Here is an 8,137-nt window from a genome sequence, read left to right on the forward strand (position 1 = left end):
ATATATATATATATATATATATATATATATATATATATATATATATACACTATAAAATATGCCAGAGAGTTGATCTCTCTTTTTCTCTGATAGGCAGGAGGTGAGGAAGATGGTGAAGATTCTTATACAATGTTAAAATCTGGCATCTCCCAGACACAAATTTCAAAGAATTGATCTGCATTGTATTATTTGATGGGACCTTGGTGACAATCTAGTCCAGCCAATAACTAAAAACAATCACCAAGCATTTATTATGTGCCAGGTATTATGAAACTACTTGGCTCTACAACATAAAAGTGTTCATCAAATATTTGCCTGAAGAACTCCAATATGGCAGAACCTACCTGAGGTAGCACATTCCATTTTAGAATAGTTCTAATTGTTAGGAAGTGTTTTCATGACATCAAGTCTACATATATCTCTTGGCAAACTTCCACATATTGCTTCTAGCTCTCCCTGGGTTTTAACAAACCAGATGCTCTTTTTAGAAATATACTCTTTATTATCAGATACGCTCCTTGATATGATTGCTATACAAAGTCAGAAGAGCAGGTTCTGTTATTTTTTTAAGAAAAAAATTTAGTACAATAATTTACTTCATTTGGTTTTAATTCCCATTTATTGATGGCATAACTGATCCTTACATATCTAATATACTTTTGGTCCTTTCTGGATAATTAAAACAAATTTTTAATATACATATTCACACATTTATTATCATAATTTAACATTTTAGTCATCTCAATCTTAAAAAATATGCAGGTAATATATCAGAACTGATATGTATATCCCAGAGCATAATGCTAAGTATCAATTGTACAGTTAAAAGAGTTTCCTTTTTCCTAAAGTGCATATACTATTATCTATGGTACTTTTCTCACATGGTTGTTATGAGACACAAATGAGAACATAGGATGATAATCTTTTATATGAAAGGGGGCCCCCTTTTAATATATGATAGGATACTAGGCTTAATGAATTTGGACAAAGTAATTCTACATAAGCAGTCAGAGCCAGAAACAGAATTCAAACCCTGACTCTCTGATTATACATGCAGTGCTCTTTCCACAGCATCAATGTACAAATGCACATAAAAAGTCCTACAGGCATTTTAGTAGTAGTAACACTTTGTTGTGGATGGTGGTGGTAGTAGTAGAAATAGTGCCTTCTCTATTCACAAAGGATGATAAAAATTTATTTTGGCCAACCAGATTCTAGAAACATAAAGAGAGTTAATTTTTTTTTACTATATTTCCAACTAAAATGATTTCATAGCAATTGAACTGATAATTTTTTCAATGGATCACTTTGCAGATGAAACCATCTCTTACTTCTGTTTGTTTAATTATTTATTTATTTATTTTTTGGTGAGGCAATCGGAGTTAAGTGACTTGCCCAAGGTGACACAGCTAGTACGTGTCAATTGTTTGGTCTGAGGCTGGATTTGAACTCAAGTGTTCCTGACTTCAGGGCCAGTGCTCTATCCACTGTGCCACCTAGCTGCCCCTTATCTCTTACTTCTAAGTGAAGCAAATGACTCATACCTTGATATCTTAAAAGCTAATGTATTCATAGTAAGTTAAAGATGCATCCATCTCTGGAATCAATTAATAACTATAACCACTGCTTCAACTACTTACCATGTTTTTCCTTTGGCAATGTGTGTTGCTCAATTTAAAACTCTTTTAATATTTGCATTTTTCAAATTATGAGTAACTTGAAACATAAAATGCATAAAAACATTTTATTCAGCATCTGAGGGTTTTTTTTCCCTAATAGGACAACATGAAGCTAACTCTAGGTTTCAGACAGCTGGAATAATAATTCAAATATTTAAATTCCATGACTTATTGACACAAGTTATACACTTTTTTAGTGCCTTCAGGAAGTACATCTTATTCCAAATATTGCAGAGCCATAGAAGGATGTATCTATTGTGCCAATGACAGTTTCACTGTCACTTTCATTCAATATTCACAAGATCTTATTGTTTCTCTCTGCCATTTGTCACTCACATCATGCTAATCAATATTCTATTAGAAAAATATAATTACTATTCACTTATAAGACTCACTTATACAAAAGGGAACATATTTAATAGTAAGTTTCTGTTCATGGATATTTTTGACATATTATTTTAAAGAAATGACTTGAGAGGTCTACGTCTCAGTTGTCTTTAAAGGGGAAAAAAATCTATACAAGGCAAGGGAAAATATGATAGTAGGACTGTGGATTTATAGCTGGAAGGAACCCTGGAAGCAGCAGGGTATACCAGATAATATCCTGGACTTGAAGTTAGTAATACATGGGTTCAAGTTCCGTCTCTGGAACTTATTAGCTATGTAATCATTTAACATATCCAAACATTATTTCTCTAATTTGAAAAAGAGAAGAATTATACCTGTAGCAAGAAATTCACAAGTTATTATAAGCTTCAATCACGTATGAAAAATAAGTATGTTAAATGCTTTTCAGACTTCAAAGAATAATATAAATATCAATAAATATCATTAGTGTTCATCTAATCTACTCTAATTTTATGAATGAAGAAACCGAGGCAAGAAGCAACAAAGAAATTTGCTCAGGGTCATAGAAATTGTTAATGACCATGACTCTGACAAAGTCTCTAATATTATTCTTGTGGAAAAGGTTCACTAGACAATAATCTAATAAAATGGAATATGAGCAGTCAAAGCCATTTCAGCATCAGCTTCATCTCTAGTTGAGTAACCAAGGGATTTTGTGTTTGACCTTAAAGAGTTTAGATTTTTTTTTAATTAGGGACTTGGATGTGAGTATAGATGACAGCCTTATCAAATTACAGATGACACAAACCTTGGAGGGATAATTAACAATGTATGACAGAGTCAGGTTTCAAGAAAGATTTTGATAGGTTAGAATTATAGATGGAATCAAATAAGATGTAACTGAATAGGAATAATTAGAAAATCTTACACTTGAGTTAAACCAAATAAATATCACAAGTAAAACACAGGGCTGGATCATACTTGGTTTAACAAAAAAAAAACAAAAGTATAATTCCAAAGAATTAAAAGCTCATTATGCATCATCAATATAATGTGGCAGACAAAAAACAAAAGAAGATAACACAATATAAGGCTATATTAAGAGACATGAAGATCCCAAGAACAAGGAAATGATAGTTTATCACTGAGTGATAGTACCCTGCCATGATCAGAACATATCAAAAATATCATGTTTACTTCTGATCACATGCTAGGAGTAACACAAGTTGGAATGGCAATTAGCATGCTAAAAGACCTTGGGTTAATGATTCATAATTGATAGAAGCTAGTGGAGGTGTTCAGAATGGAAAAGAAAAGAAAAGAAAGAATATATATAAGTATATATAAGAGCTATAAATAGGATAAATTGGATTATTGTGGATACATAAAAGATAAATGGGATCAACTGTAACTATGTATGTGTGTGTGTGTGAGTATGTGTGTAGAGTTTTGCAAACCTTAAAGCACTATCTGAACATCCACTATTCACGTTTTGTGGTAGCAAAGGACTAGATACAAAATAGTAGTGTACCAGTTGTGACAATTTTCAGTAGTTATCCAATTCAGCAATGAATCCTTTACAGAAATTGGGATGGGGATTGGACCCATGATTTCTTAGGATATTATAGAGAATTCATGAGTCAAGAAACTCTCTCTCTCCCAGTGCAGGTCAGTATCTTTTCTGCAACTTACAGATTTAGAGTAGCTGAAAGATGAAGCAAGTTGCCCAGAATAATAGAGTAGAGATGTGTCAGAGAAAATCTTGGAACCCAGGTCTCCTTAGCTTTGAGATCAGGAAGGTCTCAAAGTTTTTGTTGACTACCTCTTTGAATCCATTTTCAGAGAATCTTATTCAGAGCTTCTGGGTTCAAAATCTTGACTCTCCTATTTGCAAAGTATGGATCAGGGCAAATCCATTCTCTCTAAACCACAGTTCCCTCAGTGGTAAAATGAGGGGGTTTAATCAAATGCTTTCTGAAGTCCTCTCCAGCTCTAAATCTAGAATCTCATGATCTTGAAACTATAAAAGAATTGTTCTTCAAACTTATATGGGCTCATCATGTAGGGATTTGAGTCACAGATGGACAAAAGCAAAAGTAATGAGGAATGACACTGTGTTTACATTTAGTTTTTTTTTCTTTTTAGGTACCTTGTTTCCTTGAGTTATGGTACTGCTTTGAACTACATTAAACTAGTTAAGCTGACACTTGAAAAAGAACAAACATACTAATCGTATATATTTAAAAAAAACCTGGTTACAATTTTTTTTCCTGGTTACAATTTTATTGGTTATTTTAATGCTATAATAAATATGTTTTAAACTAGTGGAGCAAATGGAGTTTTGCATAAAATAGATAAAGCCAATTAAATATGTCACTTCACCAAGCCTATTACAAGGACCAATTTAACACATTTTATTAAATAGTGTTCAACTTATTTTTAATGATATTGTCATATTTTAAGAGTAAACTGTACATATAACTGCTCACTAAAGACTACCTAAAGGTTGATATATCTGTAGATACTCTATAACAGGAACATACTCTATCAGTTTTGATTAGAAATATTCATAATGCAAAGTCATAACAGTCCTCAGATGCCTGATAATAATGAGATAGCCTCATAATTCATAGCAGTGAAATCCCTACTAATTTGGTTTGTAAGTGACTGAAATGGATTACAAAACAATTAATGAAACATATTTAAGCTAGTATTTCGCAACAGAGGAGTTCTCTTCGACATAGCAACAAAAATTAGTCGATATAAACAGTTAAATAGACTGAAAATACTTTGTATCTCTATTAAGATATGAATATCTCTATTAAGATATCAATTAACAGTTGTCTAACTGTTAGAAATCTCCTTGTGAGTGTTTTAATCTTATTGATTACAGTATGCTCAAATAACTTGATTTCTCCTCTGTTTCCATCTGGCTGGTAGACATTAGACTGATCAGGCAAAGGCTATTTTCAATTACTACTCTTACTACTGCTATTGCTGCTGCTGCTATTATTATTCTTCTCCTGCTCCTCTTCCTCCTTCTTTTTCTTCTCCTTCTCCTCCTCCCCCTCCTTGTTCAACTACTGCTGTGACTACTACTACTATGAGTATTACTACCACCATTAGCAACAGCTAACATTTAGATTTGTAATGGATTTTAAATATTTTATCTTATTATATACTCACCACAAATTTGGGAGGTAAGTGCTATTATTAGCCCTATTTTATAGATAAGGAAACTAAGGGTGGGAGGTTGTGGCTTGTTCACATAGTAAAAATTTGAAATCAACTCCAATTTCATGCCCAACATCTATCCACTGAACCAACTAACTGTTAGAGTTTAAATTGCTTAACTTAAAATCTGCAAATGATAAATTCTGGGATAGTCATATAATTATGAAAATATCAGATATAAATACCCAAGACTTTATCCCTGTCCATCCTCCTTGCACTTTCTAATAGATTCTAGAACTATTTTGAGATCTTGCCCCCAAATTACTTTCTACTCTGCATAAGGGAATGAAGGAGTTTTGAAAAGCAAAGACTTATATGTCAAAGGATTATTCATATTCAATCTATCATGTGTCAAAATGAGCAATTTCTAAAGGATAAAATACATAATATGGCTTTGAATCAGAAGTGGTTTTGTGATACAATAGTAAGAAAATGTTATATGGATAATATATTTATTTTCAAAGTACAAAACATGTTGTGGTTATAAATTTCCCTAAAACGTGTTTCCAATGAATATCTGGTATTAGAAAATTTATATAAAATGTTTCTCAAATTGTAAGTGTTATATAAATGGCCACCATGGAAATAAGAATACAACAATTTAAAAATAACAACAAAAATAACTTCAGACTTTTGATTTCATCTGTATGCGGAATACCAGGTAAAGAAACTGCCTCTATCTCTGCTTATTAGTGACTGTTTTGAAGGCTATAGCTTTAGTGAGTTGCCTGGGACACCAAGAGGGTAAATATCTTCCCATCACACAGATAGCATGTATCAGAGGTAGAATTTAAACCCAGGTTTTCCTGACTCTGAGTTTAACTTTTTACCCCCATGCCCTGTTGGCTTTCATTGTTACCATCATTGTTACGGTTAACAATTTTATTCTTTTTTAAAATTTTTTTATTAATTTATTTTGATTTATCAATAATCACTTCCATATGCTTTTGAGTTTAAAATTTTTCTCCCCCTTCCTCCCCACCATCCTCCCCAAGACGGCACACAATCTGATATAGGCTATACATTTCCATTCATATTAAACATATTTTCACATTAGTGATGTTGTAAGTAGAAATTAAAACCAATAGGAGGAACCATCAGAAAGAGGAAACAAAACTCAACAGAAGAGAAAAAAAATAACAATTTGGCTTCCATAGTTCTTTCTTTGGGTGTGGATAGCATTTTCCATCACAAGGCCTCTGGAGATGTCTTAGATCCTTATATTGCCAGGAAGGGTTAAATTTATCAATATTAGCCATCACACAACGTGGCTGTTATTGTGTACAATGTTCTCTTGGTTCTGCTCACTTCACTCAGCATCAGACCATACAAGTCTTTCCAGGTTTTTCTGAAGTCAGCCTGTTCGTCATTTCTTATAGCACAATAGTATTCCATCCCATTCATATACCACAATTTGCTCAGCCATTCCCCAATTGATGGACATCCTCTCAATTTCCAATTCTTTGCCATCACAAAAAGAGGTGCTATGAATATTTTTGTACATTTAGGTCCTTTTCCCATTTCTGTGATCTCTTTGGGATATAGCCCTAGAAGTGCTATTGCTGGGTCAAAGGGTATGCACATTTTTATAGCCCTTTGGGCATAGTTCCAAATTGCTCTCCAAAATGGTTGGATCATTTCACAACTCTACCAACAATGCATGAGTGTTCCAATTTTCCCACATCCTCTCCAACATTTATCATCATTTTCCTGTTTTGTCATGTTGGCCATTCTGATAGGTGTGATGTGGTACCTCAGAGTTGTTTTGATTTCCATTTCTCTAATCAATAGTGATTTAGAGAATTTTTTCATATGACTATAGATGGCTTTAATTTCTTCATCTGAGAATTGTCTGTTCATATCCTTTGACCACTTATCAATTGGGGAATGGCTTGTATTCTTATAAATTTGACTTAATTCTCTATATATTTTATAAATGAGGCCCTTATCAGAGAGACTGGTTATAAAAATTCTTTCCCAATTTTCTACCTTCCTTCTAATCTTAGTTGCATTGGCTTTGTTTGTGCAAAAACTTTCCAATTTAATGTAATCAAAATTATCTATTTTGCTTTTTGTAATGTTCTCTATCTCCTGTTTGGTCATGAATTCTTCTATCCTCCGTAGATCTGACAGGTAAACTGTTCCTTGCTCTCTCAGTTTGCTTATAGTATCAGCCTTTATATCTAAATCATGTACCTTTTTTGACTTTATTTTGGTATATGGTGTGAGATTTTGGTCTATGCCTAGTTTCTGCCATACTCTTTTCCAGTTTTCCCAGCAGTTTTTTTCAAAGAGTGGGTTCTTATCCCAGAAGCTAGGGTCTTTGGGTTTATCAAATAATATATTACTATAGTCATTGACTACTGTGTCTTGCATACTTAACCTATTCCACTGATCCACCACTCTATTTCTTAGCCAGTACCAAGCAGCTTTGATGATTGCTGCTTTATAATACAATTTAAGATTCCCCTGCATTTCTTTTCATTAATTCTCTTGATATTCTGGACCTTTTGTTCTTCCAAATGAATCTTGTTATTATTTTTTCTAACTCTATAAAATAATTTTTTGGTAGTTTGATTGGTATGGCACTGAATAAGTAAGTTAGCTTAGGTAGAACTGTCATTTTTATTATATTAGCTTGGCCTACCCATGAGCAACTGATGTTTTTCCAATTATTTAGATCTGACTTTATTTGCATGAAAAGTGTTTTGTAATTGTGTTCATAGAGTTCCTGGGTTTGTTTCGGGAGGTAGAATTCTAAATATTTTATAATATCTACAGTAAGTTTAAATGGAGTTTCTCTTTCTATCTCTTGCCGTTGGGAACAATTTTATTCTTATCATCATCATCATCATCATCATCATCTCTCTCCCTCT

At 32.9% G+C, this 8,137-nt stretch overlaps 1 protein-coding gene across 1 annotated transcript in view; it reads right to left on the minus strand.

Moving 5' to 3' along the window:
* The window catches only part of COL11A1 (collagen type XI alpha 1 chain), a 289,348-nt gene that overhangs the window by 28,326 nt on the left and 252,885 nt on the right, over nt 1–8,137 (minus strand). The gene's annotated exons all lie outside the window — the stretch shown is intronic.

The sequence above is a fragment of the Vombatus ursinus genome, unplaced genomic scaffold (genome assembly GCF_900497805.2).
Source record: "Vombatus ursinus unplaced genomic scaffold, bare-nosed wombat genome assembly UNPS02014787.1, whole genome shotgun sequence".
NCBI classification, from domain to species: domain Eukaryota; kingdom Metazoa; phylum Chordata; class Mammalia; order Diprotodontia; family Vombatidae; genus Vombatus; species Vombatus ursinus.